Source organism: Elephantulus edwardii, unplaced genomic scaffold (assembly GCF_000299155.1).
Source record: "Elephantulus edwardii isolate Elephantulus edwardi_28Jun2011 unplaced genomic scaffold, EleEdw1.0 scaffold00004, whole genome shotgun sequence".
NCBI classification, from domain to species: domain Eukaryota; kingdom Metazoa; phylum Chordata; class Mammalia; order Macroscelidea; family Macroscelididae; genus Elephantulus; species Elephantulus edwardii.
In genome coordinates this window covers 3153697-3164913 of record NW_006399754.1, presented here as the reverse complement: position 1 = coordinate 3164913, position 11217 = coordinate 3153697, and positions in this window count along the sequence as shown.

Sequence of the window (11217 nt, the reverse complement as noted above, 5' to 3'; positions counted from 1 at the left end):
CAGAAATTTCTTGTTATAGTTCTCAAATCTAGAGATCTGGGTTCAGGCCACTGACTTTAGAAAATGCCTTCTTGTGCCTTTCAGATTCTAGCAATTGTTGGTCATCCTAGGCTTATAGTTCCATTTGCTTTGTCTTCACATGGTCTCTCCCTCATGTAAGAGAGAGAGAGAGAGTCTACCTCTTCTTTTCCTTTCTATAGAACACCACCAGAGGTGATTCAGACTCAGCTTAGTCCTCACTTAACTCTGGCAAGCTTTCATTAACATTAAAAAAAAGCCTTAAAAGGGCTAGAAGAATTTCAAGTTTCCAGGTGCACAAGTCCATTCAAACATCACTCCTCTTCTTACTCGGGTCCACCTCTACAGCACATAACAAAAACAGCATATGCAATGTCATCAAGGGTTTGTAGAGGCTGTCCACCACATAGGAAGAGATAGCCTATCTTTCTCCTTTGGAGCAGCTGCTATATTTGAACCCTCAGAGAAGCACCACCTCTGAGTTAACAGTGCAACTCCCAGCTGACCAAGCTCAGCTTTCCACTGACATGAGGGAAAGTGTCATGAAAACAAGTCAAAGTACAAAGCAACATATGTGAATGAAACATAATGTATAAGAATGATAAAAACATGAATTAAAAAGACATATAAGGGCTGAAATAAATGAAAAAGAAAACAAGGGGGAAATGAAAGAGTAGTGTTATGAAACATCTAGTTGCAAAATGTATAAGGATGTCTAACCTAAAAAAAAAAAAACCTGAACATAAAACTATCACGTATTTAACAATTTCAACTATAGGTAAACCAAGTGAAAACAGAATCACAGGCAGACATTTGTATACCAATATTCCTTACACTATTACACACATCAAAGGATGAAAACAATGGAACGTCCGTCAGCAGATGAATGGATAAACACAATATGGCATATACTCAAAAGGAGAAATGAGATCCTGATGCACACCACAGCCCGGCTGAATCTTGCACATGTGATTCAGAGTGCAATAAGTCGGTTCCCAGAAAGGCAAATATTCTGTCATTTCACATACATGAAATAAGCAAATAAACAGAAATTTAAAAACTCATTCGTGGTTTCTAGGGATGAGAGGAAAAGAGAAAAAGGTTTTGCTTATGGGACACTGAGTGTATGTAAACCGTAGTGAAATAATTCTGAACAGGATACTGATAATAGTTGCAAAATATTAAGAATGTCCTAAGTGTCACGAAATTTTAGTAGAAATTGCTGACTTGGAAAATATCTATTGAGTATATTTTCAGCACAAATTTTTTTTAAAATGTTATCCACAAGACAGAAATCACACATGTTCTTATATAGGCATCCTTGCTTTTTGCAGTTAAAAGTCACATGTCTGTGACCTACAAACGCAGAAATTCTGATAAAATCTACTCCAGGTTGTTGTAAGATGGGAAAATTACTATGAGTTATAATGTATACTTTGCATTGTCATATATATTCTAAACATGAGAAAAATAGATTTGGCTAGTCATCAATTTTCTGTTCGCAATTTTATATCTTCAGAAACCCAGTAGAGAGAGTCACTAAGAACAGGAACCCACTCAAAATGCAATGAGTTTGAGCCTAAAAGGTAAGAACTTTCTATAATTGAGCTTTACAAGTCTTGTTTCTTCTCTAATACCCCAATGCCCTGTAGGTAGAAAGATCTCAAAATATAGAATGGGAAACAAGGAGCCCGATGACCAGCTACCTTTTTGTCCTGTGATGCATAGAAGCACCATGAGTCAGAGCCATCGTCCCAGGAAGTAACAGTAACACCCCTGTACTTGCAGTGTCTTCTGTTTATATTAAGGCCTCTGACCCTCAACTTCACATATTATCTCTGTTGGGTGAATCAGCCAGTGGGTGGTGAGGTATCCCTTGACACACCTTTCCCTCAGATGCCTATTAAAGGCCTTTTGTTATGAGCTGTCAGAACTTACTCACAGCTGACCCTCCAGTGGGTTTTCAAAGGCTATGGTCTTTAGAGAGGGACATCATGCTGGGCAGAGTAGAGGGACAGTGCAGGAGGGGAAGACCCTGTATGAGGTGGATTGATTCAGTGACTGGGGTAATTGGGATGGGTGTATCAGAGGCAATGAGATTGGCACAGGATAGAGCAAGGTTTAGGGCTGTCGTCCATAGGGTCGCTATGAGTCGCAAACGACTTGACGGCACATAACAACAACAACATATATAAATCACATAAGGGGACAATATCTGCTCAATCCCAAAGAGCAGATGGTGGATTCAAACCACCTGTCTTTGGGTTTGTAATGCAACTCTACCACTAGGCAACAAGAACATACCACATGAAAAATCCTACTAGATTATTTTAAAAAAGTGTCCATCAGGTTTGACTCAGTGACTCGACTGGAGGACTGTGTTTATCCTCAGGACAGAGCAGAACTATCTCACACAGTTTCCAAGGCTGTAATCTTTACAGAAGCAGATTGCCACTGTCATATCTTTCTCCCATGGAGTGGCTGCTGTCTTCAAACTACTAACCTTTTGATTAGCAGCCAAGCACTTGAGACATTGTTTCTTCAATAAGCCACACATCTAAAACTCAACTATCTGTTAGCCAGATCCAAAAGTGCTCTCCACTCTGCTGCCTACTGACATGAGGGGAAGTGAAATGACAAGTGAGTCAAGGTATAAAGGAAGAGTGATGTCAGGTGATAGCATGTGAAACACCTGCTGGTACAAAATGTGCAAGCATGCCTGACCATGTGAACCTACCGCTAGAACTCTCACAGAGCCTTCATTAGGTTGTCAAGACTCATCTGTGGTATGAAATGAATCACATTCTAGGAACCAGAGTTTGGAAAAGAAGCACGCATAGAGAGGACAAGTGGCATCTATTTAGCTTAAGAAGATCTCTGGGTATTTCTGTGCATCAGACAAGACTGGCTTCAAAGTAGAAAGCATTGCAATCCCCTATGTATGTCAATGATTTTAATGAATTACAGTTTACTTAGGATTTTCCCCAAATGTGGATTCCTCTTAAAAAAAAAACAACTTGGGAAAAAACACTTTGGGCACCAACTAAGTTCAATAATTAAAATCACTTCTTGCTCTGAGCTTTGCATCTGACTTGTCATCCCATCCTCTGACCTGCAGGGTTTAGGACATGAACCTGCAGTCTGACCTGCAGATTGTGGGACTTACCAGTGCCAGCTGCCCCAAGAACCAACAGCCTACTGTATGACCTGCTGATTTCTGGATCATCAGTCCCAACATGTGTTGGCAGAGGCTACCAGACTGACACATGACCCACGGATTTGGGACTTGCCAGCTTCCACAACTGCATGAGCCACTGTCTCGAGTTTGTAAGTTCTGCATGATGTTGCAGTAAATCCCAGAATTCCATGAGGACTTCTTAACCTCACAGGAATCCACCCTGTGTTGGTTCTTCTAAAAGAAATTATTCACTCAATTACACACCAGGTACTTTGACAGGCGACACGAATATATAAGTCAATCTTTACAACACTATAATGAGCTCATTTTTAAACTGAGATTTTGGGAATTTAAGTAACTTGTCTAAAACCGTAACATAACCACAGCAGTTCAATAGTAAAATTCTCACAGGAGGCATGGGCTCCACTCCCAGCAAACTGTCAGGAGAGACTTGTGTTTTGCTAAGGTGTCAGGCAAGTTTTAGCCGAGCTCCCTGACTAAGATAAAATAGGAAGAAAGTCCTGGTAATCTATTTCTGAAGGTCAATCAATGACAACCATATGGACCACAAGGATCCAATTAACAATTGACCATGAGCAAGGTACACGACCTGGGAGACAGTTGTGCAGCTGTGCATTAACTGGGGATAATCTGACGGGCTTACAATAACAATAGTAAAACAAGGTTTCAAACCTCTGTCTTTCGTACCAAGGAATATGAAGTCTTCAACCATGCACAGACCACCAATTTTCTATTCTAGTAATATACCTGGAATCAAGGAGGAAAAATTAAGATCAACACCTAGCCTTTTTTTTTTATGCCCAGATGTGTAGTTTCCTGTCTTGAACATATCTTTAACAAGATGAGCCATTTATCAAAAAAAAGAAAAGAAAAAGGTTATACTGTTTATTCTCCCACACATTATTTTTAAGACCTCGATTTTGGCTGGGAGATCGTTATCATCTGTCTGTCTCTGTTCTCCCACTTGCTCACTCACACAGTGAGTGTGTATGTGTGTGTGTGTGTGTGTCCCCTCTGCTTATCAAAGCTTAAGTATCTAGTTTCAAGGAAGGCAAATTGGTTCTCATAAAAAATTTCAAAAACAAATATAATACCTCACAAAAAGACAGTGTGAGGTCCTTTATTCTATTGGATAATGCCTGTTGAGTTGATCCTTCAAAGGGAAGTAGTCATTTATTTCAGCTCCAAAGGACACACAAAACTGACCCCATAGGATTTCAGACCTTCATTTATATGCCTTATATAAACAAGTGTTCCTTTCCCTCCTGTTGCTACCTGAATTGGGTGGGATGGGCCAGGATGCTTAAGAATGCCTCTCTTCCCAGACACAGACACCCTACCAAAAAAAATCCCTCAATCCTACAGCCCAAGAATAGAGCCCTCTTTCAACTTCTAGACTCAAATGCATTAAAGAGGCTTTTCTCATGGTCATGACATTGAAGAGTGAGAAAAACATTCTCTGCCAAGCTTGTTTAGGGCTCTAAAACTTAAAATCTCAACAAATTCTTTTGTATTAATAGTTAAATAATAAATTAACACAATTTAGTTCCAAGACACTATACACGCTTCATACATATCCTCAGGAAAAAATGTTACAGGTAAATGCTAATATATATTATATATATATATATACACACCCCTAAGTAAAGAGAGAGCAAAATATATTTTCCAATATCTTCCAGCTATGAAGGAAAATAAGATTCAAACAGAAGAATCTGACAGCTTTTTAAGGGTCATCCTACAGCAGAAACTGAGGAGACCATGGGCTTTGAGTTCTCCAGAGAACAGCAGTGATTTCAGGCAAATGACTCCATCAGTTTTTCATCACAAAGAGTAAGAATAGCACCCACCTCAGAGTTATTTGCAAGACCTAAATGAGTCATGTATGTAAACTAAACCAGTTGCTATCAGGTTGACTCTGACTCATGCAACAACCTCATTTGAATCTAAACAGAATTGCATTCTAAAGGCTTTTCAATAGCTGGTTTTTCTGAATTAGATCACCAAGATTTGCTTATGAGATGCAACTGGGTAAACTCAAACTTCCAATCTTTAGCAGTCTAGTAGTGTGCTAACCATCTTTACTGCCCAGGGACCCTACACATAAAATACCAGCTCAGTAATTCTCATTCTTTTCCCTTTCTCTGAAGAGAAAAAGGGGAAATAACATGGCTAGATATAAAGTTCCTTAAAGGCAGGTGTCTTTATCATTTTCCTGCCTGGCACATCTTCAGCCTTTAGCAAACGTCTAGGACATGAACCCTGCCATGCCCAGGTCTTTCAAGCGAAAGGTGACATGGTGTTCTGGAGGGAAACACTGGCATCAACATGCTCAAAGACATTTAGATTCTCAGTTCAGCAGTTTCACTGGATGGCATATCCCATAGAAACAATGCAAATAAAGTAGGGAAAGCATTTCAGTATTTACCAACTCATTAGTCTCAGCATTTTGTTTTTTATTTAAAGAAGTTGTAAACAGTGTAATATTAATGCCATAATAGTCACGATATCAAACACTCTGACTGAGGTAGGAGAGGCTGGAATGTCTAGGGGGCTTACAAGTATAGCTGATTGTATAAAGTCATTCAGCGAAACCTGGCTTCTAAGATTCAAGCAGCTCCCAAGCTAACCATCAATCATACAGATGCTGAAGGCCACACCTCTAAACAAAAGCAGCCACCAATGTCAGAAGTAAGGTTTGGCCTAAAAATGAACATTCTGTGATGTTTTTCCACTTCAACAGCTTTAGCATAAGCTATCAGGATCTCTAATCTAAAATTCTACGATGGCTTTCTAAATCATTTCCTTGTCCTCTCTCACGTTATTCATCCATTCCATCCACACTGCAGTCAGAGGGAGCTTTTTAAAACATAAATCAGGTTCTTATCATAGAAGACGACAAGATGCATCCTTGTAACAGCTCCACCCTCTACAACAGACACCAGAAAGCCCGGGTGAACGACATTGACATGACAGCCTTGGAACTCCGAGCACCAAAAGAGAACATACAGAATTTGGAATAAATACTACGGAGCAGAGCCTCACATGGCACTCCATCATTCTGAGAAAGAGAGAGCACAGTTGGGCAAGGAAAAGCCAATCCCATGGAACCTCCAGTGAGACAGAGGCACAGTGTGGACATATCTATAGCAAAATAAGGCGAGCCAAACACAAGCAAAGCCGGTGCGAAGTCCAGGAGCTCCCAGTATCAGCAGAGGAGAAAGGCAAACAAAATGGGTTGGTAGGGTAGCCTTAAGCACTGGGACCTAAAGCCCTTGCAGAGAACTGAGAACTTGTGAGGTGGCGAGGCTACACACTAAACTCCCGATGACATCCGCTCCACGCCTTAATTGGGTCTGAGAAGAAACTAGGGAGTTGTTGAATTCATGGCACTGAGCCCACCATGGCGACCTGTGACCAGGAAAGGGCTTTGTTTTTATCTTCCTCCTCACGCCTTCCTGAGCTGCTCCTCCCACAGTCCACAGCAATGTGGTGGTTGGGGACAACACCCGCGTCATATCACACCCGTCCAGGCCCCTTGGGCCCTCAAGCATTAACGACTCAGCCACCCACAGCTCTGAGCCACAAGGTGGAAAAGTGACATGCAGCTACAGGGCCTGCCTCACGGACCTCAGACAGTTGCTTGTGCTCTAAAGTTGCCTGTGCTTGGTCTTCACACCAGGCTTCTCTTCTACTCGTGTGAACACACACAATACACACTTCCTCACCTCAGATCACGTGAAACGATCACAAGACTTCTGTGGCAGAAGTCACAGGGTTTCCACTCTGCTTTTCTTTCCATTCCTGTTTTCTTCCTGTATTTTGTTTTTCACTCTTTTCCTTTGCCCCCTACTTGTTCTTCCTTTTTATGTATTTCATTCCCCCCCACTTTCTTTTCTTCTACCTTTTGTTCTTACCCATTTTCCATCCCTCCCCACCCTTGTTTTTCCCTTTTTCCTCTTCCTCCCCAGCCAATAGGAAGTGAATAGTGTGTTACCACTAATTACTCATACCTACAATATGTAGATATCAAGAATACAAAGGTCATTACCACTGGGCCAATGGGGAAACATCATAATAGATGGAGAAAGGATTGAGGTGATCAATGGTTTCATCTTACTTGGACCTACAACCAACACCCTCAGTGCTAGCAGTCACGAGATCAGGAGATGTATTTCTTTGGGCAAGTCCACTTTCAGAGACCACTCCAAAATATTGAAAAGCAATGATGTCAGTTTAAAACCAAAGGTGTCCCTGATCCAGGCCATGATCTTTTTAATCACTTGCTATGTATCTGAGACCTGGATAAGTAAGAAGGATGACAGAAGAAGAACTGATACCTCTGAGTTGTGGTATGGAGAAGAGTACTGACTATCCTATGAACTGACAAAAGAACAAATAGATATGTCTTGGGAAAGGTGGAGCCAGAGTACATTTTGGAGGCGAGGTTGGCAAAGCTTTATCTCTCATACTTTTGAACATTTTGCTAGAAAAGGCTATTCCTTGCAAAGGGATATAATGCTTGAAATGGTGGAGGGTCAATGATGAGAAGACCACCTCCAAAGAGATATATTGACACAGTGACTGCAGCAACGGGCTCAAGAATGTCAGAGATGATGAAGATGGCACAGGATAGAACAGGATTCAGGTCTGTTGTTCATGCAATTGCTATGACTCGTACTTGATCGAATGACACCTAACAATTGTAATGTTATGTAAGTGAAACTTCATCTCATTTGCTTTGGGCATATTTTGAGAAGTAACCAGTCCCTGAAAAGAGACATCATACTGGAAAAGGACAGAGAAAGTGAGGAGGCATATTGATATAGTGATTACCACAACGGGCTTGAGTATGACAGAGACCAATGGGGTGGTTCAGGACAAAACAGGATTCAGCTCTATTGTCCATAGAGTTGCCATGACATCCATAGGGTTGCAGCTGTAATGCATATGGCGGCACCTAACAACAACAATACATATCAATGATCACTCCACCTAGCCCGTGAGTGCAACCACTACTCCTGCACCACTGAATGAAGACACAAGGTGGCAAACTACTGTCCAATCCATTTATAGCTATTCCTAATGACTAGCAAATAAAGACCTGCACACACAAGACTACCAGTTACTCCATTAGAAGGTAAATTTTCATGTGTGGTTTTTTAAAATAAAAATTTTAATATTAATTGCTAATTTAACAAAAGATTACAGAAAAATTAGATTTTTTCATTCATTCATTGTTGCACATTTCCTCCCTCCCTTCTTTCCCCCTCTCCAGTTCAGTTTTTTTTCTTCATAATAGCCATGTTTACTGCAGATTATTCACAAAAGCAAGAAGATGGGAACAGCCTAGGTGCCCATCAACAAACAAGTGTGGGGAAGAAAAACTATGGTACATCCACACAATGAAATGGCAACAAACTTGTAAAACACTACATAACACGGTTGAGCCTGGAAGACACTACGCTGAGTGCAACATCTCAGTTACAAAATGACAAATATTGTATAAGACACTGTTATAAAAACAAAGGGGAGCTCTGGTGGCCTAGTGGCAAGAAGCTGCAACTACAATCCCAGAGGTGCACGGTTCGAATCCATCAGATGCTCTGCCAGGGAAGGAGGGACAATCTCCTCCTGTACCAGTCAGATCTGATTTGACGGTACATGCACACAAAAATAATAAAATTTAAAAAAAAAACAGAACTGATACATGCAATACAAAGTAGAAATGAGGAAAAGGAAGGAAGGAAGACATGTATCAATGAGTAAGTGAAAACATATCCTTTCTATAAACTTTCACTAAAATCACAATTTTCTCCAATTCAACAACAAAAAAATTCCTAATCAATACAATAAGATAACAAAGGAAAAGAAAACTTATCCAAATTGGTAAAACTTACCTTATTTACAGATGACATGTTCTTATACATTAAAAATCCCAAAGACCCTGTAAAAATTGACAGATTCACCAAAGTTTCAGGGTACAAGATCACCATATAAAAATAAGTTGAATTCTTCTGCACCAACAAAGACAACTTTGAAAAGGAAATAAAACAATACCATGCATAATAGCTACAGAAAGAGAAAGTATTTAAAAATGTACCTAGAGATAGATGAAAGAACTAATTTTTTTAACCTGCACAACACTATACTACAAGAACATAAATGTGGACAAATAAATCATTTTTTTTTATTTTAGATCATTTTTATTTTCTTTTATTAATATTTTAATGAAATTTTACAGAAAACTTGGATTTCCATTCATTGAATGTTGCACATTTGTTGCCACTAAGTGTCATCAAGTCAGATCCAGTTCTCAGGAAACCTACGTACAACAGAATGGAACTGGCCAATCCCACATCCTCACAATCTCTAGTGAGTTTAACACCATCATTGTAGTCACGATGTCAATCCATCTCACTGAGGGTTTTATCTTTTTCACTGATCCTCCACTTTTTCAAGGACAATGTCCTTTTTTAGGACTGGTGACCCCTGATAACATGTCTGAAGTATGCAAGATGAAATCTCATCAGCTCTCCTTCCAAGGACCACGTTAGCTTCACTTCTTCCCAAACAGATTTATCTGTTCTTTTGGAATTTCATGATTTGTCCAATATTCTTTGCCAATACCACAATTTAAAGACATAAATTTTAAATCTTCCTTTATTCATTGTCCAACTTTCACATGCATACAAAGCATCTAAAATTACCATTCCATTTAACTTCTGATAACCTGATAACTTCCAATTTTCCTAGATCCATATGTTATAGATTTCATTTTCCAATTTTTTTTATTTGTAGTTGTTTCTGCTCATGTTGAGTTAGGCCACATTAGCAAATGAACTGAATACTTTATTCTTTATCATTAAGGTAGACTCTACTTTGAGGAGGCTACAGTTACTGGTCATATTTTGAGTGCCTTCAACCCTGAGGGCTTAACCTTCCAGCCCTACATGAGACAGTGTTCCTCTGCTACATTTCTCATGCATTAAAAGGGTTTTCATAGGCCTATATTTTTGGAAGTGGATAGCCAGTTCTTCTTCCTGGCCTGGAAGTGCTGCTGAAATCTATCCACTATGATTAATCTGGCTGGTATATAAAGTACCAATTCAAAGCTTCCTGCTTCAGAGCAACAAACAAGTCACAGCAGTACGATACACTGACAGAATAGTGGATCATACAGGTATCATATTGTAATAAAGGCAAGACTAAAATAGGCCGGGTCCTGTCTGTGAAACAGACCACCAACTACTCATATGCAAGTTCAAGCTGAAGCTAAGGAAAATTAAAATCAAATCCACGGGAACCAAAGCATAACCTTGAGTCTATCCCACCTGAATTTCAAAACCCTCTCAGGAACAGGTTTGAGGCCTTGAACACTAATGAGCAAAGACCAGATGAGCTGTGGGAGGATATCAAGAATATCATCCATGAAGAATGCAAAAGGTAATTACAAAGACAGAGAAGGAAGGGAAGATCAAAATGGATGTCAGAGGAGACTCTGAGCGATGCACTAGAGCACGGAGAAACCAAATGGAAGAAATCAAGATATTAAGGAGCTGAACAGAAGATTTCAAAGGACAGTGGGAAAGACAAAGCAAAGTATTAAAATGAATTGTGCAAAGAGCTGGAGTCAGAAAATCAAAGAGGCTGAACTCGCTCAGCATTTCTTTTTTTTTATGTTCACTAAATTTATCTTAAAAATCATAAAACGTTTCTTACAAAAGAGCATTCGATTGTGCACACTGCTCTGAATAGAGTGCCAGGGACATGTGCACTATTGTTATTGTTACACTCCTCCCTGTTCCACCCCTCCCCAATGTTACAGTGACCACAAAAGCAAGGTGTTCACAATAATAACATGGGGTTTATTCCTTTTTTTTAAAAAAAAAAAAACACCAACAATGAACAAAAATAAAATTCACTCACTCTGCTGCTGTTTCAAAATGTCAATGTTAGTTTTTGCACGCCCTTCCCCCCACCCCCCTGTTTGTAAAGAA